At 42.6% G+C, this 22,265-nt stretch overlaps 1 long non-coding RNA gene and 42 other non-coding genes across 43 annotated transcripts; 42 read left to right on the forward strand and 1 right to left on the reverse strand.

Annotated features, from left to right (window-relative positions):
- Positions 1-68: 68 nt before the first annotated feature.
- On the forward strand, positions 69-140 carry TRNAA-UGC (transfer RNA alanine (anticodon UGC)). Its single transcript has one exon. It is a non-coding gene; the product is annotated as a tRNA-Ala (tRNA).
- Positions 141-415: 275 nt separating this feature from the next.
- Positions 416-487, forward strand: TRNAA-UGC (transfer RNA alanine (anticodon UGC)). The gene has a single exon. It is a non-coding gene; the product is annotated as a tRNA-Ala (tRNA).
- A 274-nt stretch (positions 488-761) lies between these two features.
- TRNAA-UGC (transfer RNA alanine (anticodon UGC)) lies at positions 762-833 on the forward strand. The gene has a single exon. It is a non-coding gene; the product is annotated as a tRNA-Ala (tRNA).
- Positions 834-1,103: 270 nt separating this feature from the next.
- On the forward strand, positions 1,104-1,175 carry TRNAA-UGC (transfer RNA alanine (anticodon UGC)). Its single transcript has one exon. It is a non-coding gene; the product is annotated as a tRNA-Ala (tRNA).
- Positions 1,176-1,449: 274 nt separating this feature from the next.
- TRNAA-UGC (transfer RNA alanine (anticodon UGC)) lies at positions 1,450-1,521 on the forward strand. The gene has a single exon. It is a non-coding gene; the product is annotated as a tRNA-Ala (tRNA).
- A 621-nt stretch (positions 1,522-2,142) lies between these two features.
- On the forward strand, positions 2,143-2,214 carry TRNAA-UGC (transfer RNA alanine (anticodon UGC)). The gene has a single exon. It is a non-coding gene; the product is annotated as a tRNA-Ala (tRNA).
- A 275-nt stretch (positions 2,215-2,489) lies between these two features.
- Positions 2,490-2,561, forward strand: TRNAA-UGC (transfer RNA alanine (anticodon UGC)). The gene has a single exon. It is a non-coding gene; the product is annotated as a tRNA-Ala (tRNA).
- A 275-nt stretch (positions 2,562-2,836) lies between these two features.
- On the forward strand, positions 2,837-2,908 carry TRNAA-UGC (transfer RNA alanine (anticodon UGC)). The gene has a single exon. It is a non-coding gene; the product is annotated as a tRNA-Ala (tRNA).
- A 274-nt stretch (positions 2,909-3,182) lies between these two features.
- Positions 3,183-3,254, forward strand: TRNAA-UGC (transfer RNA alanine (anticodon UGC)). The gene has a single exon. It is a non-coding gene; the product is annotated as a tRNA-Ala (tRNA).
- A 275-nt stretch (positions 3,255-3,529) lies between these two features.
- TRNAA-UGC (transfer RNA alanine (anticodon UGC)) lies at positions 3,530-3,601 on the forward strand. The gene has a single exon. It is a non-coding gene; the product is annotated as a tRNA-Ala (tRNA).
- Positions 3,602-3,876: 275 nt separating this feature from the next.
- Positions 3,877-3,948, forward strand: TRNAA-UGC (transfer RNA alanine (anticodon UGC)). The gene has a single exon. It is a non-coding gene; the product is annotated as a tRNA-Ala (tRNA).
- Positions 3,949-4,223: 275 nt separating this feature from the next.
- TRNAA-UGC (transfer RNA alanine (anticodon UGC)) lies at positions 4,224-4,295 on the forward strand. The gene has a single exon. It is a non-coding gene; the product is annotated as a tRNA-Ala (tRNA).
- Positions 4,296-4,917: 622 nt separating this feature from the next.
- On the forward strand, positions 4,918-4,989 carry TRNAA-UGC (transfer RNA alanine (anticodon UGC)). The gene has a single exon. It is a non-coding gene; the product is annotated as a tRNA-Ala (tRNA).
- Positions 4,990-5,261: 272 nt separating this feature from the next.
- On the forward strand, positions 5,262-5,333 carry TRNAA-UGC (transfer RNA alanine (anticodon UGC)). The gene has a single exon. It is a non-coding gene; the product is annotated as a tRNA-Ala (tRNA).
- Positions 5,334-5,608: 275 nt separating this feature from the next.
- TRNAA-UGC (transfer RNA alanine (anticodon UGC)) lies at positions 5,609-5,680 on the forward strand. Its single transcript has one exon. It is a non-coding gene; the product is annotated as a tRNA-Ala (tRNA).
- A 275-nt stretch (positions 5,681-5,955) lies between these two features.
- TRNAA-UGC (transfer RNA alanine (anticodon UGC)) lies at positions 5,956-6,027 on the forward strand. Its single transcript has one exon. It is a non-coding gene; the product is annotated as a tRNA-Ala (tRNA).
- A 276-nt stretch (positions 6,028-6,303) lies between these two features.
- Positions 6,304-6,375, forward strand: TRNAA-UGC (transfer RNA alanine (anticodon UGC)). The gene has a single exon. It is a non-coding gene; the product is annotated as a tRNA-Ala (tRNA).
- A 274-nt stretch (positions 6,376-6,649) lies between these two features.
- Positions 6,650-6,721, forward strand: TRNAA-UGC (transfer RNA alanine (anticodon UGC)). The gene has a single exon. It is a non-coding gene; the product is annotated as a tRNA-Ala (tRNA).
- A 275-nt stretch (positions 6,722-6,996) lies between these two features.
- TRNAA-UGC (transfer RNA alanine (anticodon UGC)) lies at positions 6,997-7,068 on the forward strand. Its single transcript has one exon. It is a non-coding gene; the product is annotated as a tRNA-Ala (tRNA).
- A 618-nt stretch (positions 7,069-7,686) lies between these two features.
- On the forward strand, positions 7,687-7,758 carry TRNAT-UGU (transfer RNA threonine (anticodon UGU)). The gene has a single exon. It is a non-coding gene; the product is annotated as a tRNA-Thr (tRNA).
- Positions 7,759-8,379: 621 nt separating this feature from the next.
- TRNAA-UGC (transfer RNA alanine (anticodon UGC)) lies at positions 8,380-8,451 on the forward strand. The gene has a single exon. It is a non-coding gene; the product is annotated as a tRNA-Ala (tRNA).
- A 275-nt stretch (positions 8,452-8,726) lies between these two features.
- Positions 8,727-8,798, forward strand: TRNAA-UGC (transfer RNA alanine (anticodon UGC)). Its single transcript has one exon. It is a non-coding gene; the product is annotated as a tRNA-Ala (tRNA).
- A 618-nt stretch (positions 8,799-9,416) lies between these two features.
- TRNAA-UGC (transfer RNA alanine (anticodon UGC)) lies at positions 9,417-9,488 on the forward strand. The gene has a single exon. It is a non-coding gene; the product is annotated as a tRNA-Ala (tRNA).
- Positions 9,489-9,763: 275 nt separating this feature from the next.
- Positions 9,764-9,835, forward strand: TRNAA-UGC (transfer RNA alanine (anticodon UGC)). The gene has a single exon. It is a non-coding gene; the product is annotated as a tRNA-Ala (tRNA).
- Positions 9,836-10,110: 275 nt separating this feature from the next.
- Positions 10,111-10,182, forward strand: TRNAA-UGC (transfer RNA alanine (anticodon UGC)). The gene has a single exon. It is a non-coding gene; the product is annotated as a tRNA-Ala (tRNA).
- Positions 10,183-10,457: 275 nt separating this feature from the next.
- TRNAA-UGC (transfer RNA alanine (anticodon UGC)) lies at positions 10,458-10,529 on the forward strand. The gene has a single exon. It is a non-coding gene; the product is annotated as a tRNA-Ala (tRNA).
- Positions 10,530-10,804: 275 nt separating this feature from the next.
- TRNAA-UGC (transfer RNA alanine (anticodon UGC)) lies at positions 10,805-10,876 on the forward strand. Its single transcript has one exon. It is a non-coding gene; the product is annotated as a tRNA-Ala (tRNA).
- Positions 10,877-11,151: 275 nt separating this feature from the next.
- TRNAA-UGC (transfer RNA alanine (anticodon UGC)) lies at positions 11,152-11,223 on the forward strand. The gene has a single exon. It is a non-coding gene; the product is annotated as a tRNA-Ala (tRNA).
- Positions 11,224-13,599: 2,376 nt separating this feature from the next.
- On the reverse strand, positions 13,600-16,578 carry LOC142804015 (uncharacterized). The gene is made up of 2 exons (XR_012894431.1): positions 16,347-16,578; positions 13,600-16,224 (listed from the first exon to the last, which is right to left on the reverse strand). It is a non-coding gene; the product is annotated as an uncharacterized LOC142804015 (long non-coding RNA).
- Positions 16,579-16,983: 405 nt separating this feature from the next.
- Positions 16,984-17,055, forward strand: TRNAA-UGC (transfer RNA alanine (anticodon UGC)). The gene has a single exon. It is a non-coding gene; the product is annotated as a tRNA-Ala (tRNA).
- Positions 17,056-17,330: 275 nt separating this feature from the next.
- TRNAA-UGC (transfer RNA alanine (anticodon UGC)) lies at positions 17,331-17,402 on the forward strand. The gene has a single exon. It is a non-coding gene; the product is annotated as a tRNA-Ala (tRNA).
- Positions 17,403-17,677: 275 nt separating this feature from the next.
- On the forward strand, positions 17,678-17,749 carry TRNAA-UGC (transfer RNA alanine (anticodon UGC)). The gene has a single exon. It is a non-coding gene; the product is annotated as a tRNA-Ala (tRNA).
- Positions 17,750-18,024: 275 nt separating this feature from the next.
- Positions 18,025-18,096, forward strand: TRNAA-UGC (transfer RNA alanine (anticodon UGC)). Its single transcript has one exon. It is a non-coding gene; the product is annotated as a tRNA-Ala (tRNA).
- A 275-nt stretch (positions 18,097-18,371) lies between these two features.
- Positions 18,372-18,443, forward strand: TRNAA-UGC (transfer RNA alanine (anticodon UGC)). Its single transcript has one exon. It is a non-coding gene; the product is annotated as a tRNA-Ala (tRNA).
- Positions 18,444-18,715: 272 nt separating this feature from the next.
- On the forward strand, positions 18,716-18,787 carry TRNAT-UGU (transfer RNA threonine (anticodon UGU)). Its single transcript has one exon. It is a non-coding gene; the product is annotated as a tRNA-Thr (tRNA).
- Positions 18,788-19,062: 275 nt separating this feature from the next.
- Positions 19,063-19,134, forward strand: TRNAA-UGC (transfer RNA alanine (anticodon UGC)). The gene has a single exon. It is a non-coding gene; the product is annotated as a tRNA-Ala (tRNA).
- A 275-nt stretch (positions 19,135-19,409) lies between these two features.
- Positions 19,410-19,481, forward strand: TRNAA-UGC (transfer RNA alanine (anticodon UGC)). The gene has a single exon. It is a non-coding gene; the product is annotated as a tRNA-Ala (tRNA).
- A 275-nt stretch (positions 19,482-19,756) lies between these two features.
- On the forward strand, positions 19,757-19,828 carry TRNAA-UGC (transfer RNA alanine (anticodon UGC)). Its single transcript has one exon. It is a non-coding gene; the product is annotated as a tRNA-Ala (tRNA).
- Positions 19,829-20,102: 274 nt separating this feature from the next.
- TRNAA-UGC (transfer RNA alanine (anticodon UGC)) lies at positions 20,103-20,174 on the forward strand. The gene has a single exon. It is a non-coding gene; the product is annotated as a tRNA-Ala (tRNA).
- A 275-nt stretch (positions 20,175-20,449) lies between these two features.
- Positions 20,450-20,521, forward strand: TRNAA-UGC (transfer RNA alanine (anticodon UGC)). Its single transcript has one exon. It is a non-coding gene; the product is annotated as a tRNA-Ala (tRNA).
- A 965-nt stretch (positions 20,522-21,486) lies between these two features.
- TRNAA-UGC (transfer RNA alanine (anticodon UGC)) lies at positions 21,487-21,558 on the forward strand. Its single transcript has one exon. It is a non-coding gene; the product is annotated as a tRNA-Ala (tRNA).
- Positions 21,559-21,833: 275 nt separating this feature from the next.
- TRNAA-UGC (transfer RNA alanine (anticodon UGC)) lies at positions 21,834-21,905 on the forward strand. Its single transcript has one exon. It is a non-coding gene; the product is annotated as a tRNA-Ala (tRNA).
- A 275-nt stretch (positions 21,906-22,180) lies between these two features.
- Positions 22,181-22,252, forward strand: TRNAA-UGC (transfer RNA alanine (anticodon UGC)). Its single transcript has one exon. It is a non-coding gene; the product is annotated as a tRNA-Ala (tRNA).
- The last annotated feature ends 13 nt before the right edge of the window (positions 22,253-22,265 follow it).

Genomic DNA, 22,265 nt, shown 5'->3' on the forward strand with positions numbered 1-22,265 from the left:
AATTATTTTATTGTTAGAACAAGCTGATGAGCACCAAGAAACTTGTTAATGAGTTCTCCCGATGTAACGGGGGTGTAGCTCAGTGGTAGAGCGCTCGCTTTGCATGTGAGAAGTCCCGGGTTATATCCCCGGCACCTCCAAAGCGCTCTCGACTTTAGCGGTATCTTTTTTATTGCCTGTTGTAATACTACGGCACCACGAGTTAGCGGTGCGCATATCATGAAATACATTTCATCGAATTGCGCTGCCATTTTCTTTGACTATAGAAATATGCAGCTTTCCTCAATGATGAAAAAACTGTATAAGGCAGCAATGACGAGATGATTTTGTGTACTTTTCAACTACTGAATTATTTTATTGTTAGAACAAGCTGATGAGCACCAAGAAACTTGTTAATGAGTGTTCCAGATGTAACGGGGGTGTAGCTCAGTGGTAGAGCACTCGCTTTGCATGCGAGTAGTCCCGGGTTCAGACCCCGGCACCTCCAAAGCGCTCTCGACTTTAGCGGTATCTTTTTTATTGCCTGTTGTAATACTACAGCACCACGAGTCACCGGTGCGCATATCATGAAGTACATTTCATCGAACAGCGCTGCCATTTTCTTTGACTATGGAGATAAGCGGCTTTTCTCAGTGATGAAAAAAACTGTATCAGGCAGCAATGACGAGATGATTTTGTTTATTTCAACTATTGAATTATTTTATTGTTAGAACAAGCTGATGAGCACCAAGGAACTCGTTAATGAGTGCTCCAGAAGTAAAGGGGGTGTAGCTCAGTGGTAGAGCGCTCGCTTTGCATGAGAGAAGTCTCGGGTTCAATCCCCGGCACCCCCAAAGCGCTCTCGACTTTAGCGGTATCTTTTTTAATGCCTGTTGTAATACTACGGCACCACGAGTTACCGGTGCGCATATCATGAAATACACTTCATCGAACAGCTCTGCCATTTTCTTTGACTATAGAGATAAGCGGCTTTCTTCAATAATGAAAAAAACTGTATCAGGCAGCAATGACGAGACGATTTTGTTTATTTCAACTGATTGTTTTATTGTTTGAACAAGCTGATGAGCACCAAGAAACTCGTTAATCAGTGCTACAGATGTAACGGAGGCGTAGCTCAGTGGTAGAGCGCTCGCTTTGCATGTGAGAAGTCCAGGGTTCAATCCCCGGCACCTCCAAAGCGCTCTCGAGTTTAGCGATATCTTTTTTTATTGCCTGTTGTAATACTACGGCACCTTGAGTTACCGGTGCGTATATCATGAAATACAATTCATCGGACAGCGCTGCCAATTTGTTTGACTATAGATATATGCAGCTTTCCTCAATGATGAAAAAACTGTATCAGGCAGCAATGACGAGATGATTTTGTTTGTTTCAAACATTGAATTATTTTATTGTTAGAACAAGCTGATGAGCACCAAGAAACTCGTTAATGAGTGCTCCCGATGTAATGGGGGTGTAGCTCAGCGGTAGAGCACTCGCTTTGCATGTGAGAAGTCTCGGGTTCAATCCCCGGCACCTCCAAAGCGCTCTCGACTTTAGCGGTATCTTCTTTTATTGCCTGTTGTAATACTACGGCACCACGAGTTACCGGTGCGCATATCATGAAATACATTTCATCGAACAGCGCTGCCATGTTCTTTGACAATAGAAATATGCAGCTTACCTCAATGATGAAGAAACTGTATCAGGCAGCAATGACGAGACGATTTTGTTTATTTCAACTAATTGATTATTTTATTGTTTGAACAAGCTGATGAGCACCAAGAAACTCGTTAATGAGTGTTCCAGATGTAACGGGGGTGTAGCTCAGTAATAGAGCGCTCGCTTTGCATGTGAGAAATCCCGGGTTATATCACCGGCACCTCGAAAGCGCTCTCGACTTTAGCGGTAACTTTTTTTATTGCCTGTTGTAATACAACGGCACCACGAGTCACCGGTGCGCATATCATGAAGTACATTTCATCGAACAGCGCTGCCATTTTCTTTGACTATGGAAATAAGCGGCTTTTCTCAGTGATGAAAAAAACTGTATCAGGCAGCAATGACAAGATGATTTTGTTTATTAAAACTATTGAATTATTTTATTGTTAGAACAAGCTGATGAGCACCAAGAAACTTGTTAATGAGTGCTCCAGTTGTAACGGTGGTGTAGCTCAGTGGTAGAGCGCTCGCTTTGCATGCGAGTAGTCCCGGGTTCAGACCCCGGCACCTCCAAAGCGCTCTCGACTTTAGCGGTATCTTTTTTATTGCCTGTTGTAATACTACGGCACCACGAGTTACCGGTGCGCATATCATGAAATACATTTCATCGAACAGCGCTGCCTTTTACTTTGACTATAGAAATATGCAGCTTTCCTCAATGATGAAAAAACTGTATCAGGCAGCAATGACGAGATGATTTTGTGTACTTTTCAACTACTGAATTATTTTATTGTTAGAACAAGCTGATGAGCACCAAGAAACTTGTTAATGAGTTCTCCCGATGTAACGGGGGTGTAGCTCAGTGGTAGAGCGCTCGCTTTGCATGTGAGAAGTCCCGGGTTATATCCCCGGCACCTCCAAAGCGCTCTCGACTTTAGCGGTATCTTTTTTATTGCCTGTTGTAATACTACGGCACCACGAGTTAGCGGTGCGCATATCATGAAATACATTTCATCGAATAGCGCTGCCATTTTCTTTGACTATAGAAATATGCAGCTTTCCTCAATGATGAAAAAACTGTATAAGGCAGCAATGACGAGATGATTTTGTGTACTTTTCAACTACTGAATTATTTTATTGTTAGAACAAGCTGATGAGCACCGAGAAACTCGTTAATGAGTGTTCCAGATGTAACGGGGGTGTAGCTCAGTGGTAGAGCACTCGCTTTGCATGCGAGTAGTCCCGGGTTCAGACCCCGGCACCTCCAAAGCGCTCTCGACTTTAGCGGTATCTTTTTTATTGCCTGTTGTAATACTACGGCACCACGAGTCACCGGTGCGCATATCATGAAGTACATTTCATCGAACAGCGCTGCCATTTTCTTTGACTATGGAAATAAGCGGCTTTTCTCAGTGATGAAAAAAACTGTATCAGGCAGCAATGACAAGATGATTTTGTTTATTAAAACTATTGAATTATTTTATTGTTAGAACAAGCTGATGAGCACCAAGAAACTTGTTAATGAGTGCTCCAGTTGTAACGGTGGTGTAGCTCAGTGGTAGAGCGCTCGCTTTGCATGCGAGTAGTCCCGGGTTCAGACCCCGGCACCTCCAAAGCGCTCTCGACTTTAGCGGTATCTTTTTTATTGCCTGTTGTAATACTACGGCACCACGAGTTACCGGTGCGCATATCATGAAATACATTTCATCGAACAGCGCTGCCTTTTACTTTGACTATAGAAATATGCAGCTTTCCTCAATGATGAAAAAACTGTATCAGGCAGCAATGACGAGATGATTTTGTGTACTTTTCAACTACTGAATTATTTTATTGTTAGAACAAGCTGATGAGCACCAAGAAACTTGTTAATGAGTTCTCCCGATGTAACGGGGGTGTAGCTCAGTGGTAGAGCGCTCGCTTTGCATGTGAGAAGTCCCGGGTTATATCCCCGGCACCTCCAAAGCGCTCTCGACTTTAGCGGTATCTTTTTTATTGCCTGTTGTAATACTACGGCACCACGAGTTAGCGGTGCGCATATCATGAAATACATTTCATCGAATAGCGCTGCCATTTTCTTTGACTATAGAAATATGCAGCTTTCCTCAATGATGAAAAAACTGTATAAGGCAGCAATGACGAGATGATTTTGTGTACTTTTCAACTACTGAATTATTTTATTGTTAGAACAAGCTGATGAGCACCAAGAAACTTGTTAATGAGTGTTCCAGATGTAACGGGGGTGTAGCTCAGTGGTAGAGCACTCGCTTTGCATGCGAGTAGTCCCGGGTTCAGACCCCGGCACCTCCAAAGCGCTCTCGACTTTAGCGGTATCTTTTTTATTGCCTGTTGTAATACTACGGCACCACGAGTTACCGGTGCGCATATCATAAAATACATTTCATCGAACAGCGCTGCCATTTACTTTGACTATAGAAATATGCAGCTTTCCTCAATGATGAAAAAACTGTATCAGGCAGCAATGACGAGATGATTTTGTGTACTTTTCAACTACTGAATTATTTTATTGTTAGAACAAGCTGATGAGCACCAAGAAACTTGTTAATGAGTGTTCCAGATGTAACGGGGGTGTAGCTCAGTGGTAGAGCGCTCGCTTTGCATGTGAGAAGTCTCGGGTTCAATCCCCGGCACCTCCAAAGCGCTCTCGACTTTAGCGGTATCTTTTTTATTGCCTGTTGTAATACTACGGCACCACGAGTTACCGGTGCGCATATCATGAAATACATTTCATCGAACAGCGCTGCCATTTACTTTGACTATAGAAATATGCAGCTTTCCTCAATGATGAAAAAACTGTATCAGGCAGCAATGACGAGATGAGTTTGTGTACTTTTCAACTATTGAATTATTTTATTGTTAGAACAAGCTGATGAGCACCAAGAAACTTGTCAATGAGTGCTCCCGATGTAACAGGGTTGTAGCTCAGTGGTAGAGCGCTCGCTTTGCATGTGAGAAGTCCCGGGTTATATCCCCGGCACCTCCAAAGCGCTCTCGACTTTAGCGGTATCTTTTTTATTGCCTGTTGTAATACTACGGCACCACGAGTTACCGGTGCGCATATCATGAGATACATTTCATCGAACAGCGCTGCCATTTACTTTGACTATAGAAATATGCAGCTTTCCTCAATGATGAAAAAACTGTATCAGGCAGAAATGACGAGATGATTTTGTGTACTTTTCAACTACTGAATTATTTTATTGTTAGAACAAGCTGATGAGCACCAAGAAACTTGTTAATGAGTGTTCCAGATGTAAAGGGGGTGTAGCTCAGTGGTAGAGCGCTCGCTTTGCATGTGAGAAGTCTCGGGTTCAATCCCCGGCACCTCCAAAGCGCTCTCGACTTTAGCGGTATCTTTTTTATTGCCTGTTGTAATACTATGGCACCACGAGTTACCGGTGCGCATATCATGAAATACATTTCATCGAACAGCGCTGCCATTTTCTTTGACTATAGAAATATCAGCTTACCTCAATGATGAAGAAACTGTATCAGGCAGCAATGACGAGACGATTTTGTTTATTTCAACTAATTGATTATTTTATTGTTTGAACATACTGATGAGCACCAAGAAACTCGTTAATGAGTGCTCCCGATGTAACGGGGGTGTAGCTCAGTGGTAGAGCGCTCGCTTTGCATGTGAGAAGTCCCGGGTTCAATCCCCGGCACCTCCAAAGCGCTCTCGACTTTAGCGGTATCTTTTTTATTGCCTGTTGTAATACTACGGCACCACGAGTTACCGGTGCGCATATCATGAAATACATTTCATCGAATAGCGCTGCCATTTTCTTTGACTATAGAAATATGCAGCTTTCCTCAATGATGAAAAAACTGTATCAGGCAGCAATGACGAGATGATTTTGTGTACTTTTCAACTACTGAATTATTTTATTGTTAGAACAAGCTGATGAGCACCAAGAAACTTGTTAATGAGTGTTCCAGATGTAACGGGGGTGTAGCTCAGTGGTAGAGCGCTCGCTTTGCATGTGAGAAGTCTCGGGTTCAATCTCCGGCACCTCCAAAGCGCTCTCGACTTTAGCGGTAACTTTTTTATTGCCTGTTGTAATACTATGGCACCACGAGTTACCGGTGCGCATATCATGAAATACATTTCATCGAATAGCGCTGCCATTTTCTTTGACTATAGAAATATGCAGCTTTCCTCAATGATGAAAAAACTGTATCAGACAGCAATGACGAGATGATTTTGTGTACTTTTCAACTACTGAATTATTTTATTGTTAGAACAAGCTGATGAGCACCAAGAAACTTGTTAATGAGTGTTCCAGATGTAACGGGGGTGTAGCTCAGTGGTAGAGCGCTCGCTTTGCATGCGAGTAGTCCCGGGTGCAGACCCCGGCACCTCCAAAGCGCTCTCGACTTTAGCGGTATCTTTTTTATTGCCTGTTGTAATACTACGGCACCACGAGTTACCGGTGCGCATATCATGAAATACATTTCATCGAACAGCGCTGCCATTTACTTTGACTATAGAAATATGCAGCTTTCCTCAATGATGAAAAAAACTGTATCAGGCAGCAATGACGAGATGATTTTGTGTACTTTTCAACTACCGAATTATTTTATTGTTAGAACAAGCTGATGAGCACCAAGAAACTTGTTAATGAGTGTTCCAGATGTAACGGGGGTGTAGCTCAGTGGTAGAGCGCTCGCTTTGCATGTGAGAAGTCTCGGGTTCAATCCCCGGCACCTCCAAAGCGCTCTCGACTTTAGCGGTATCTTTTTATTGCCTGTTGTAATACTACGGCACCACGAGTTACCGGTGCGCATATCATGAAATACATTTCATCGAACAGCGCTGCCATTTACTTTGACTATAGAAATATGCAGCTTTCCTCAATGATGAAAAAACTGTCTCAGGCAGCAATGACGAGATGATTTTGTGTACTTTTCAACTACTGAATTATTTTATTGTTAGAACAAGCTGATGAGCACCAAGAAACTTGTTAATGAGTGTTCCAGATGTAACGGGGGTGTAGCTCAGTGGTAGAGCGCTCGCTTTGCATGTGAGAAGTCTCGGGTTCAATCCCCGGCACCTCCAAAGCGCTCTCGATTTTAGCGGTATCTTTTTTATTGCCTGTTGTAATACTACGGCACCACGAGTTACCTGTGCGCATATCATGAAATACATTTCATCGAACAGCGCTGCCATTTACTTTGACTATAGAAATATGCAGCTTTCCTCAATGATGAAAAAACTGTCTCAGGCAGCAATGACGAGATGATTTTGTGTACTTTTCAACTACTGAATTATTTTATTGTTAGAACAAGCTGATGAGCACCAAGAAACTTGTTAATGAGTATTCCAGATGTAACGGGGGTGTAGCTCAGTGGTAGAGCGCTCGCTTTGCATGTGAGAAGTCTCGGGTTCAATCCCCGGCACCTCCAAAGCGCTCTCGACTTTAGCGGTATCTTTTTATTGCCTGTTGTAATACTACGGCACCACGAGTTACCGGTGCGCATATCATGAAATACATTTCATCGAACAGCGCTGCCATTTACTTTGACTATAGAAATATGCAGCTTTCCTCAATGATGAAAAAACTGTATCAGGCAGCAATGACGAGATGATTTTGTGTACTTTTCAACTATTGAATTATTTTATTGTTAGAACAAGCTGATGAGCACCAAGAAACTCGTTAATGAGTGTTCCAGATGTAACGGGGGTGTAGCTCAGTGGTAGAGCGGTCGCTTTGCATGTGAGAAGTCTCGGATTCAATTCCCGGCACCTCCAAAGCGCTCTCGACTTTAGCGGTAACTTTTTTATTGCCTGTTGTAATACTATGGCACCACGAGTTACCGGTGCGCATGTCATGAAATACATTTCATCGAACAGCGCTGCCATTTTCTTTGACTATAGAAATATCAGCTTACCTCAATGATGAAGAAACTGTATCAGGCAGCAATGACGAGACGTTTTTGTTTATTTCAACTAATTGATTATTTTATTGTTTGAACATACTGATGAGCACCAAGAAACTCGTTAATGAGTGCTCCCGATGTAACGGGGGTGTAGCTCAGTGGTAGAGCGCTCGCTTTGTATGTGAGAAGTCCCGGGTTATATCCCCGGCACCTCCAAAGCGCTCTCGACTTTAGCGGTATCTTTTTTATTGCCTGTTGTAATACTACGGCACCACGAGTTACCGGTGCGCATATCATGAAATACATTTCATCGAATAGCGCTGCCATTTTCTTTGACTATAGAAATATGCAGCTTTCCTCAATGATGAAAAAACTGTATCAGGCAGCAATGACGAGATGATTTTGTGTACTTTTCAACTACTGAATTATTTTATTGTTAGAACAAGCTGATGAGCACCAAGAAACTTGTTAATGAGTGTTCCAGATGTAACGGGGGTGTAGCTCAGTGGTAGAGCGCTCGCTTTGCATGCGAGTAGTCCCGGTGCAGACCCCGGCACCTCCAAAGCGCTCTCGACTTTAGCGGTATCTTTTTTATTGCCTGTTGTAATACTACGGCACCACGAGTTACCGGTGCGCATATCATGAAATACATTTCATCGAACAGCGCTGCCATTTACTTTGACTATAGAAATATGCAGCTTTCCTCAATGATGAAAAAACTGTATCAGGCAGCAATGACGAGATGATTTTGTGTACTTTTCAACTACTGAATTATTTTATTGTTAGAACAAGCTGATGAGCACCAAGAAACTTGTTAATGAGTGTTCCAGATGTAACGGGGGTGTAGCTCAGTGGTAGAGCGCTCGCTTTGCATGTGAGAAGTCTCGGGTTCAATCCCCGGCACCTCCAAAGCGCTCTCGACTTTAGCGGTATCTTTTTTATTGCCTGTTGTAATACTACGGCACCACGAGTTACCTGTGCGCATATCATGAAATACATTTCATCGAACAGCGCTGCAATTTACTTTGACTATAGAAATATGCAGCTTTCCTCAATGATGAAAAAACTGTCTCAGGCAGCAATGACGAGATGATTTTGTGTACTTTTCAACTACTGAATTATTTTATTGTTAGAACAAGCTGATGAGCACCAAGAAACTTGTTAATGAGTGTTCCAGATGTAACGGGGGTGTAGCTCAGTGGTAGAGCGCTCGCTTTGCATGTGAGAAGTCTCGGGTTCAATCCCCGGCACCTCCAAAGCGCTCTCGACTTTAGCGGTATCTTTTTATTGCCTGTTGTAATACTACGGCACCACGAGTTACCGGTGCGCATATCATGAAATACATTTCATCGAACAGCGCTGCCATTTACTTTGACTATAGAAATATGCAGCTTTCCTCAATGATGAAAAAACTGTATCAGGCAGCAATGACGAGATGATTTTGTGTACTTTTCAACTATTGAATTATTTTATTGTTAGAACAAGCTGATGAGCACCAAGAAACTCGTTAATGAGTGTTCCAGATGTAACGGGGGTGTAGCTCAGTGGTAGAGCGGTCGCTTTGCATGTGAGAAGTCTCGGATTCAATTCCCGGCACCTCCAAAGCGCTCTCGACTTTAGCGGTAACTTTTTTATTGCCTGTTGTAATACTATGGCACCACGAGTTACCGGTGCGCATATCATGAAATACATTTCATCGAACAGCGCTGCCATTTTCTCTGACTATAGAAATATCAGCTTACCTCAATGATGAAGAAACTGTATCAGGCAGCAATGACGAGACGTTTTTGTTTATTTCAACTAATTGATTATTTTATTGTTTGAACATACTGATGAGCACCAAGAAACTCGTTAATGAGTGCTCCCGATGTAACGGGGGTGTAGCTCAGTGGTAGAGCGCTCGCTTTGCATGTGAGAAGTCCCGGGTTATATCCCCGGCACCTCCAAAGCGCTCTCGACTTTAGCGGTATCTTTTTTATTGCCTGTTCTAATACTACGGCACCACGAGTTACCGGTGCGCATATCATGAAATACATTTCATCGAATAGCGCTGCCATTTTCTTTGACTATAGAAATATGCAGCTTTCCTCAATGATGAAAAAACTGTATCAGGCAGCAATGACGAGATGATTTTGTGTACTTTTCAACTACTGAATTATTTTATTGTTAGAACAAGCTGATGAGCACCAAGAAACTTGTTAATGAGTGTTCCAGATGTAACGGGGGTGTAGCTCAGTGGTAGAGCGCTCGCTTTGCATGCGAGTAGTCCCGGGTGCAGACCCCGGCACCTCCAAAGCGCTCTCGACTTTAGCGGTATCTTTTTTATTGCCTGTTGTAATACTACGGCACCACGAGTTACCGGTGCGCATATCATGAAATACATTTCATCGAACAGCGCTGCCATTTACTTTGACTATAGAAATATGTAGCTTTCCTCAATGATGAAAAAACTGTATCAGGCAGCAATGACGAGATGATTTTGTGTACTTTTCAACTACTGAATTATTTTATTGTTAGAACAAGCTGATGAGCACCAAGAAACTTGTTAATGAGTGTTCCAGATGTAACGGGGGTGTAGCTCAGTGGTAGAGCGCTCGCTTTGCATGTGAGAAGTCTCGGGTTCAATCCCCGGCACCTCCAAAGCGCTCTCGATTTTAGCGGTATCTTTTTTATTGCCTGTTGTAATACTACGGCACCACGAGTTACCTGTGCGCATATCATGAAATACATTTCATCGAACAGCGCTGCCATTTACTTTGACTATAGAAATATGCAGCTTTCCTCAATGATGAAAAAACTGTCTCAGGCAGCAATGACGAGATGATTTTGTGTACTTTTCAACTACTGAATTATTTTATTGTTAGAACAAGCTGATGAGCACCAAGAAACTTGTTAATGAGTGTTCCAGATGTAACGGGGGTGTAGCTCAGTGGTAGAGCGCTCGCTTTGCATGTGAGAAGTCTCGGGTTCAATCCCCGGCACCTCCAAAGCGCTCTCGACTTTAGCGGTATCTTTTTTATTGCCTGTTGTAATACTACGGCACCACGAGTTACCGGTGCGCATAACATGAAATACATTTCATCGAACAGCGCTGCCATTTACTTTGACTATAGAAATATGCAGCTTTCCTCAATGATGAAAAAACTGTATCAGGCAGCAATGACGAGATGACTTTGTGTACTTTTCAACTATTGAATTATTTTATTGTTAGAACAAGCTGATGAGCACCAAGAAACTCGTTAATGAGTGTTCCAGATGTAACGGGGGTGTAGCTCAGTGGTAGAGCGCTCGCTTTGCATGTGAGAAGTCTCGGGTTCAATCCCCGGCACCTCCAAAGCGCTCTCGACTTTAGCGGTATCTTTTTTATTGCCTGTTGTAATACTACGGCACCACGAGTTACCGGTGCGCATATCATGAAATACATTTCATCGAACAGCGCTGCCATTTACTTTGACTATAGAAATATGCAGCTTTCCTCAATGATGAAAAAACTGTATCAGGCAGCAATGCCGAGATGATTTTGTGTACTTTTCAACTACTGAATTATTTTATTGTTAGAACAAGCTGATGAGCACCAAGAAACTTGTTAATGAGTGCTCCCGATGTAACGGGGGTGTAGCTCAGTGGTAGAGCGCTCGCTTTGCATGTGAGAAGTCCCGGGTTATATCCCCGGCACCTCCAAAGCGCTCTAGACTTTAGCGGTATCTTTTTTATTGCCTGTTGTAATACTACGGCACCACGAGTTACCGGTGCGCATATCATGAAATACATTTCATCGAACAGCGCTGCCATTTACTTTGACTATAGAAATATGCAGCTTTCCTCAATGATGAAAAAACTGTATCAGGCAGCAATGACAAAATGATTTTGTGTACTTTTCAACTACTGAATTATTTTATTGTTAGAACAAGCTGATGAGCACCAAGAAACTTGTTAATGAGTGTTCCAGATGTAACGGGGGTGTAGCTCAGTGGTAGAGCGCTCGCTTTGCATGTTAGAAGTCTCGGATTCAATCCCCGGCACCTCCACAGCGCTCTCGACTTTAGCGGTATCTTTTTTATTGCCTGTTGCAATACAATGGCACCACGAGTTACCGGTGCGCATATCATGAAATACATTTCATCGAACAGCGCTGCCATTTTCTTTGACTATAGAAATATGCAGCTTACCTCAATGATGAAGAAACTGTATCAGGCAGCAATGACGAGACGATTTTTTTATTTGTACTAATTGATTATTTTATTGTTTGAACAAGCTGATGAGCACCAAGAAACTCGTTAATGAGTGCTCCCGTTGTAACGGGGGTGTAGCTCAGTGGTAGAGCGCTCGCTTTTTGAATTGAATTGAAATTTATTCCGCAACAACAAAATACATGTTACGAGGAGGGCAGGTAAAAGCTGTGAGAACAGCTTGAGAAGCCCTGACCCCCTAGTACACAGGGTAGCACAGAAAGACGTGCGGCTAAGGACAACCAAAATAAAAGTGTTTCACAATGTGCACTAAAAAAAGAAACAATGAAAGACTACAATGAAAGATCACCGAGGTAGTCGCTAGATCACATTATTATATAAACACTAATCGCAATTTTTTTGGTGATATGCTAGATATATCAATGTTATGTTCCCTAATTATGCGGTTTAGAAGTGTAGGCAGTTGAAACTTTAACATTTGATTTCCGTATTTCGTTCTACATTTTGATATGTGCCACACTTCAGGTTGACGTACATTATAAGCAGGAAAATTTTTCTCTAACCTGGCTATTCTAGCAATCGTATCATTATTTTTCAATAAACCGAACTTATATAAACGGCTTAGTTTATAATCATATATTGATGCAACCTGAATGATGTAGTGTTTTTTAAACAATTCTGCTGTGTGGCTGCGATGTGGTAATTTAGAGGCAAGACGCAAAGCTTTCTTTTGCAAGATGGTAAGTTTGCAAACGTTTACAGTTGTCGTTGTGGACCATACAAGAAAGGCATAATTCAATAATGAAGAAAACAACGAGTTATAGATGAGCATGTTTACAGAAACAGGAAAATAGTAGCAATGACGGCGCATGACGCCGATTATACGAGATAGTTTAGTAATAATATGGTTCACGTGATCATCCCATGTCATGTTTTGTGAAAAATACACGCCTAATAATTTAAAACTTTTGACGACTTCAATTTCTAAATTATTTAACGAAATGATGGGAAACTGAACTTGTGTGTGGCGGGGGTGAAATAAAACAGCTTTTGTTTTTTTTATGTTTAGTTTTAGAGAGTTTTCTTGGGCCCATGTGTTAATTTTAGACAGTGCGTTATTCGCTCGGCTACCTAGATCGCTGCTACATCTGCTTGAAAAAAACAAACTTGTGTCGTCAGCATATATAATGTAATGGGCAGATTCATCAATACGAACTATCTCATTAACGTAAAGTATAAAGAGAAACGGTCCCAAAATGCTTCCCTGCGGGACGCCTGTTTTAATGGATTTTGTTGCGGAATGTTTGCCTTGAATTACGACGAATTGAGTTCGGTGTTGCAAGTATGAAGTGATTAATTTGTGTGCAACGCCTCTTATACCGTAATGGTCCAACTTTTGTAGGAGAATTTTATGATTAATGAGGTCAAAGGCTTTTGAGAAATCAAGAAAAAGACCGAGTACCATATTTCGGGATTCAAAATTCTCTAGAATGTATTCTTTTTGTGCCAGTAGCGCGAGCTCAGTAGATTTATTTTTCCGGAAGCCATACTGCGCTGAAGTAATCAAGTTGAACTTGTCAGTAAAAGAGTTCAAACGTTTCAAAATTATTTTTTCCAGACCCTTAGAGAATACAGGTAGAATCGATATAGGGCGGTAGTTGGACATGTCATTTCTGGGACCCTTTTTATAGATAACTGTCACTTTTGCTATCTGCATGTTTCGCGGGAAATGTCCTGTGGACAGACATATGTTAAAAATGTAGGCAAGACAGGGTGCTAGTATGTCAATAACATACTTAACAGGTTTCATCTGAATATTGTCCGCGTCAGTGGCTTTGCTATTACTGAGTGTCAAAAATGTCGCTACTAATTCACTCTCTGAAATTGGCTCTAGAAATATTGTTTGGTTATTTCGAATATTCATATATTTTAAAGAAGTACTACTGGTTGTAGGGCCGCCAACTGACAAAAAGAAGTCGTTAAATGCATCAGCTAAATCAGGCCCTTGAATTTCTGTACCATCTTTCACAATTTTGGTTAATTCCTCCGGTGGATTATTAAGCGTACTGTTAATTGCCTTCCAAACGTTTTCTGTACGCCCTTGCGTTGAGTTAAACAGGTTCGAATAATATAGTTTCTTTTCATCACGAAGGCGTTTGGTGACAAAGTTTCGGTGCTTTTTAAATGCTTTGAGGGCTTCAGGGGACTTACTCACAATAAATGCCTTGAACAATTGGTCCCGCTTTCTTATAAGCTTAAGGCATTCTTTATTTACCCAAGGTTTCCGACTTTTTTTAAATGTTTTAAATGACTTTAGGGGAAAACATTGAAGGTATATTTCGGTGAACTTGTTCATAAATAAATCGTATGCCAAATTGGCGGCACTCGCTGCGAACACATTGCTCCAGTCGGTTCTGCCTAAGCGCTCTCTAAAGAGGGTTAGTGTTTCAGGATTTATAAGTCTATAGGAAAATTCTGCACGCACTTGTTTGGGTACGTTATTGAGTTGGTTAACAAACATAAATATAGGCATGTGGTCACTAATATTGTGAATCAAAGTGCCAGCCGTAACAAGGGAAGTATCAAAGTTTGTTATAAAAAGATCTAAGAGTGTTGATGACTGTGAAGTGATTCGCGTAGGAGCCGTTATAACATTTTGACAATAATGCGAGCTTAACATTGATTCAAGTTCTAATTTAACACTGCTCTCAGCTAACATGTTGATGTTGAGGTCACCACCTAAAATCAAGGCATATTTTTTTTCACTCACAAATTCTAACAGTGAGTCTAAAAAAGAAAAAAACAAACGGACATTATTTGATGGAGGGCGGTAACATACACAAAACACTGATGTACCACATCTAACAGTGAGTATTTCATATAGAGGAGAAATGCAGGAGAATTCAGACATCAATTCACAGTCTATTTTACTTGAGATTAGCATAGCTACGCCACCACCCCTTTTGCCTGTGCGGTTCATGTAGTATGATTTATAAGTTGGAAACGTAAATACATCATCTTCCGAAGCAAACCACGTTTCCGAAAACATCACAACGTCAAAATTTACTTGTGCTTCACTAAAAAAATATTCGAGCTCATCCTGTTTATTCCTTCCCGATCTAAGGTTGAAATGAACGCAACTGAGGCTTTTTTCACAACAAGTGTCATACAAGTTTTTAAGATTAATAAGGTCTATAGGTGCGGTTAAGGGAAACATGTTAAGACGAGTATCAAAAGAATATCAGGAAGTAACAATGCAATGCGGGGTAACAGTATCACAGCTTATCAAGGTCACCCAAACGACGAATGACAACCGCGCTATCACCCTCTCTTTTCCTAACGAGAATCTTGCCGTTGCAGTGCCATGAAAAACGATAGCCATTGTTCTGTGCCCAGTCTTTTGCGTTGCGCAGCAGCTCTCTGTTTTGCTGGGTCATGTTTTCAGTGATCGAAACATTCGAAGCATCTCTTAGGGCTTTCCGCCTTCCTAGCCACTTATCACGAATTGATTGCTGGGCAAATCGAACTATAATTCCGGGTGTTTTGTTTGGCTTTGCCGGAAGTCTGTGGATAGCGGCGATGTCATTCCCAGTCAGCTCTGGCAGGTTAGCAATCTTGGCCACATCATTCAACTTACACAGCAAATTCTCGTCTGGCGTAACCCGGATGCCGTGAACTTCTATGTTTAGTCTCCGACTACGAAACTCGAGATCATTCACCGTAGCTTTCAGTTGTTGAATATCACTTGAGGTGCAGTCCGCCTCTAATTTCCCAACGCGTCTGTTTAAGCTACTAATGTCCTTTTCCTGCTTAGCTTGACAGTTCAAGATGTCATCGTACTTTTGTGACAACAGCTGGATTGAGACCTTAATCTCACCAACCTGAGCCGGCAGCCCTGCTAAAGCATCAAGCCTCCTAGTTATATCTGCCAGGCAAATGGTTAACTCAGAGTCCATGCTAGTTTTCTCCCCACTTTTCGCTTTAGATGAACGGCAAGCAGCACATCGCCATGCCCTGCGACCGCTCTCTCCTTTAGTCTTAAATGTCGTCTCCGACCAGCCAGAACAACTGCCAACATGGTAAGAGGACTCACATTCGTTGCACTTCAGGACACGCCCATCACAGGGGAGGGGCTCATCACAAGACTGGCACGTGCTTGTCATGGTACGTTGTCCAGGCATTCACAGTAGCACTCAGTTCGCACTCAATTCGGGAGCATTCAATTAGGAAAAAGGCACATTATGCACAGAGAACTCAGCAAAGCACTGAAACACGGTGGCAACGGCGGTAGCGGTAAGGCGGTATTGAGAAATAAGCGAATTTACCAACCTGGGTAAGCAAAAAGAGCTGATTAGGCGAACGTCCTTTCACCGCCGCCGCCGCCACCCGTGTGTCCAGGTACGATGTCGACGCCGGAAACACGTAAACACTTCCGCAGGCTCAGTGACGTCAAGATGTGATTCCGTAGCCACGGCAACCGTTTTCAGGTAGTCTAATAAATGGAGGAAATTTGAACGTTGTAAAGGAGCGCCGCTTTGATAAATGGCTCCAGCGCAACGATTCCAACGAGGCAGGAACCCTAAAGCACCGGCCGCCGAAATGCAGGACACCAACCTGGGTAAGCAAAAAGAGCTGATTAGGCGAACGTCCTTTCACCGCCGCCGCCGCCACCCGTGTGTCCAGGTACGATGTCGACGCCGGAAACACGTAAACACTTCCGCAGGCTCAGTGACGTCAAGATGTGATTCCGTAGCCACGGCAACCGTTTTCAGGTAGTCTAATAAATGGAGGAAATTTGAACGTTGTAAAGGAGCGCCGCTTTGATAAATGGCTCCAGCGCAACGATTCCAACGAGGCAGGAACCCTAAAGCACCGGCCGCCGAAATGCAGGACACCAACCTGGGTAAGCAAAAAGAGCTGATTAGGCGAACGTCCTTGCATGTGAGAAGTCCCGGGTTCAATCCCCGGCACCTCCAAAGCGCTCTCGACTTTAGCGGTATCTTTTTTATTGCCTGTTGTAATACTACGGCACCACGAGTTACCGGTGCGCATATCATGAAATACATTTCATCGAATAGCGCTGCCATTTTCTTTGACTATAGAAATATGCAGCTTTCCTCAATGATGAAAAAACTGTATCAGGCAGCAATGACGAGATGATTTTGTGTACTTTTCAACTACTGAATTATTTTATTGTTAGAACAAGCTGATGAGCACCAAGAAACTTGTTAATGAGTGTTCCAGATGTAACGGGGGTGTAGCTCAGTGGTAGAGCGCTCGCTTTGCATGTGAGAAGTCTCGGGTTCAATCTCCGGCACCTCCAAAGCGCTCTCGACTTTAGCGGTAACTTTTTTATTGCCTGTTGTAATACTATGGCACCACGAGTTACCGGTGCGCATATCATCAAATACATTTCATCGAACAGCGCTGCCATTTACTTTGACTATAGAAATATGCAGCTTTCCTCAATGATGAAAAAACTGTATCAGGCAGAAATGACAAAATGATTTTGTGTACTTTTCAACTACTGAATTATTTTATTGTTAGAACAAGCTGATGAGCACCAAGAAACTCGTTAATGAGTGTTCCAGATGTAACGGGGGTGTAGCTCAGTGGTAGAGCGCTCGCTTTGCATGCGAGTAGTCCCGGGTGCAGACCCCGGCACCTCCAAAGCGCTCTCGACTTTAGCGGTATCTTTTTTATTGCCTGTTGTAATACTACGGCACCACGAGTTACCGGTGCGCATATCATGAAATACATTTCATCGAACAGCGCTGCCATTTACTTTGACTATAGAAATATGCAGCTTTCCTCAATGATGAAAAAACTGTATCAGGCAGCAATGACGAGATGATTTTGTGTACTTTTCAACTACTGAATTATTTTATTGTTAGAACAAGCTGATGAGCACCAAGAAACTTGTTAATGAGTGTTCCAGATGTAACGGGGGTGTAGCTCAGTGGTAGAGCGCTCGCTTTGCATGTGAGAAGTCTCGGGTTCAATCCCCGGCACCTCCAAAGCGCTCTCGACTTTAGCGGTATCTTTTTTATTGCCTGTTGTAATACTACGGCACCACGAGTTACCTGTGCGCATATCATGAAATACATTTCATCGAACAGCGCTGCCATTTATTTTGACTATAGAAATATGCAGCTTTCCTCAATGATGAAAAAACTGTATCAGGCAGCAATGCCGAGATGATTTTGTGTACTTTTCAACTACTGAATTATTTTATTGTTAGAACAAGCTGATGAGCACCAAGAAACTTGTTAATGAGTGCTCCCGATGTAACGGGGGTGTAGCTCAGTGGTAGAGCGCTCGCTTTGCATGTGAGAAGTCCCGGGTTATATCCCCGGCACCTCCAAAGCGCTCTAGACTTTAGCGGTATCTTTTTTAATGCCTGTTGTAATACTACGGCACCACGAGTTACCGGTGCGCATATCATGAAATACATTTCATCGAATAGCGCTGCCATTTTCTTTGACTATAGAAATATGCAGCTTTCCTCAATGATGAAAAAACTGTATCAGGCAGCAATGACGAGATGATTTTGTGTACTTTTCAACTACTGAATTATTTTATTGTTAGAACAAGCTGATGAGCACCAAGAAACTTGTTAATGAGTGTTCCAGATGTAACGGGGGTGTAGCTCAGTGGTAGAGCGCTCGCTTTGCATGTGAGAAGTCTCGGGTTCAATCTCCGGCACCTCCAAAGCGCTCTCGACTTTAGCGGTAACTTTTTTATTGCCTGTTGTAATACTATGGCACCACGAGTTACCGGTGCGCATATCATGAAATACATTTCATCGAACAGCGCTGCCATTTTCTTTGACTATAGAAATATCAGCTTACCTCAATGATGAAGAAACTGTATCAGGCAGCAATGACGAGACGTTTTTGTTTATTTCAACTAATTGATTATTTTATTGTTTGAACATACTGATGAGCACCAAGAAACTCGTTAATGAGTGCTCCCGATGTAACGGGGGTGTAGCTCAGTGGTAGAGCGCTCGCTTTGTATGTGAGAAGTCCCGGGTTATATCCCCGGCACCTCCAAAGCGCTCTCGACTTTAGCGGTATCTTTTTTATTGCCTGTTGTAATACTACGGCACCACGAGTTACCGGTGCGCATATCATGAAATACATTTCATCGAATAGCGCTGCCATTTTCTTTGACTATAGAAATATGCAGCTTTCCTCAATGATGAAAAAACTGTATCAGGCAGCAATGACGAGATGATTTTGTGTACTTTTCAACTACTGAATTATTTTATTGTTAGAACAAGCTGATGAGCACCAAGAAACTTGTTAATGAGTGTTCCAGATGTAACGGGGGTGTAGCTCAGTGGTAGAGCGCTCGCTTTGCATGCGAGTAGTCCCGGGTGCAGACCCCGGCACCTCCAAAGCGCTCTCGACTTTAGCGGTATCTTTTTTATTGCCTGTTGTAATACTACGGCACCACGAGTTACCGGTGCGCATATCATGAAATACATTTCATCGAACAGCGCTGCCATTTACTTTGACTATAGAAATATGCAGCTTTCCTCAATGATGAAAAAACTGTATCAGGCAGCAATGACGAGATGATTTTGTGTACTTTTCAACTACTGAATTATTTTATTGTTAGAACAAGCTGATGAGCACCAAGAAACTTGTTAATGAGTGTTCCAGATGTAACGGGGGTGTAGCTCAGTGGTAGAGCGCTCGCTTTGCATGTGAGAAGTCTCGGGTTCAATCCCCGGCACCTCCAAAGCGCTCTCGACTTTAGCGGTATCTTTTTTATTGCCTGTTGTAATACTACGGCACCACGAGTTACCTGTGCGCATATCATGAAATACATTTCATCGAACAGCGCTGCCATTTACTTTGACTATAGAAATATGCAGCTTTCCTCAATGATGAAAAAACTGTCTCAGGCAGCAATGACGAGATGATTTTGTGTACTTTTCAACTACTGAATTATTTTATTGTTAGAACAAGCTGATGAGCACCAAGAAACTTGTTAATGAGTGTTCCAGATGTAACGGGGGTGTAGCTCAGTGGTAGAGCGCTCGCTTTGCATGTGAGAAGTCTCGGGTTCAATCCCCGGCACCTCCAAAGCGCTCTCGACTTTAGCGGTATCTTTTTATTGCCTGTTGTAATACTACGGCACCACGAGTTACCGGTGCGCATATCATGAAATACATTTCATCGAACAGCGCTGCCATTTACTTTGACTATAGAAATATGCAGCTTTCCTCAATGATGAAAAAACTGTATCAGGCAGCAATGACGAGATGATTTTGTGTACTTTTCAACTATTGAATTATTTTATTGTTAGAACAAGCTGATGAGCACCAAGAAACTCGTTAATGAGTGTTCCAGATGTAACGGGGGTGTAGCTCAGTGGTAGAGCGCTCGCTTTGCATGTGAGAAGTCTCGGGTTCAATCCCCGGCACCTCCAAAGCGCTCTCGACTTTAGCGGTATCTTTTTTATTGCCTGTTGTAATACTACGGCACCACGAGTTACCTGTGCGCATATCATGAAATACATTTCATCGAACAGCGCTGCCATTTACTTTGACTATAGAAATATGCAGCTTTCCTCAATGATGAAAAAACTGTCTCAGGCAGCAATGACGAGATGATTTTGTGTACTTTTCAACTACTGAATTATTTTATTGTTAGAACAAGCTGATGAGCACCAAGAAACTTGTTAATGAGTGTTCCAGATGTAACGGGGGTGTAGCTCAGTGGTAGAGCGCTCGCTTTGCATGTGAGAAGTCTCGGGTTCAATCCCCGGCACCTCCAAAGCGCTCTCGACTTTAGCGGTATCTTTTTATTGCCTGTTGTAATACTACGGCACCACGAGTTACCGGTGCGCATATCATGAAATACATTTCATCGAACAGCGCTGCCATTTACTTTGACTATAGAAATATGCAGCTTTCCTCAATGATGAAAAAACTGTATCAGGCAGCAATGACGAGATGATTTTGTGTACTTTTCAACTATTGAATTATTTTATTGTTAGAACAAGCTGATGAGCACCAAGAAACTCGTTAATGAGTGTTCCAGATGTAACGGGGGTGTAGCTCAGTGGTAGAGCGGTCGCTTTGCATGTGAGAAGTCTCGGATTCAATTCCCGGCACCTCCAAAGCGCTCTCGACTTTAGCGGTAACTTTTTTATTGCCTGTTGTAATACTATGGCACCACGAGTTACCGGTGCGCATATCATGAAATACATTTCATCGAACAGCGCTGCCATTTTCTTTGACTATAGAAATATCAGCTTACCTCAATGATGAAGAAACTGTATCAGGCAGCAATGACGAGACGTTTTTGTTTATTTCAACTAATTGATTATTTTATTGTTTGAACATACTGATGAGCACCAAGAAACTCGTTAATGAGTGCTCCCGATGTAACGGGGGTGTAGCTCAGTGGTAGAGCGCTCGCTTTGTATGTGAGAAGTCCCGGGTGATATCCCCGGCACCTCCAAAGCGCTCTCGACTTTAGCGGTATCTTTTTTATTGCCTGTTGTAATACTACGGCACCACGAGTTACCGGTGCGCATATCATGAAATACATTTCATCGAATAGCGCTGCCATTTTCTTTGACTATAGAAATATGCAGCTTTCCTCAATGATGAAAAAACTGTATCAGGCAGCAATGACGAGATGATTTTGTGTACTTTTCAACTACTGAATTATTTTATTGTTAGAACAAGCTGATGAGCACCAAGAAACTTGTTAATGAGTGTTCCAGATGTAACGGGGGTGTAGCTCAGTGGTAGAGCGCTCGCTTTGCATGCGAGTAGTCCCGGGTGCAGACCCCGGCACCTCCAAAGCGCTCTCGACTTTAGCGGTATCTTTTTTATTGCCTGTTGTAATACTACGGCACCACGAGTTACCGGTGCGCATATCATGAAATACATTTCATCGAACAGCGCTGCCATTTACTTTGACTATAGAAATATGCAGCTTTCCTCAATGATGAAAAAACTGTATCAGGCAGCAATGACGAGATGATTTTGTGTACTTTTCAACTACTGAATTATTTTATTGTTAGAACAAGCTGATGAGCACCAAGAAACTTGTTAATGAGTGTTCCAGATGTAACGGGGGTGTAGCTCAGTGGTAGAGCGCTCGCTTTGCATGTGAGAAGTCTCGGGTTCAATCCCCGGCACCTCCAAAGCGCTCTCGACTTTAGCGGTATCTTTTTTATTGCCTGTTGTAATACTACGGCACCACGAGTTACCTGTGCGCATATCATGAAATACATTTCATCGAACAGCGCTGCCATTTACTTTGACTATAGAAATATGCAGCTTTCCTCAATGATGAAAAAACTGTCTCAGGCAGCAATGACGAGATGATTTTGTGTACTTTTCAACTACTGAATTATTTTATTGTTAGAACAAGCTGATGAGCACCAAGAAACTTGTTAATGAGTGTTCCAGATGTAACGGGGGTGTAGCTCAGTGGTAGAGCGCTCGCTTTGCATGTGAGAAGTCTCGGGTTCAATCCCCGGCACCTCCAAAGCGCTCTCGAC

Source organism: Rhipicephalus microplus, chromosome 3 (assembly GCF_043290135.1).
Source record: "Rhipicephalus microplus isolate Deutch F79 chromosome 3, USDA_Rmic, whole genome shotgun sequence".
In the NCBI taxonomy this organism is placed as follows: Eukaryota; Metazoa; Arthropoda; class Arachnida; order Ixodida; family Ixodidae; genus Rhipicephalus; species Rhipicephalus microplus.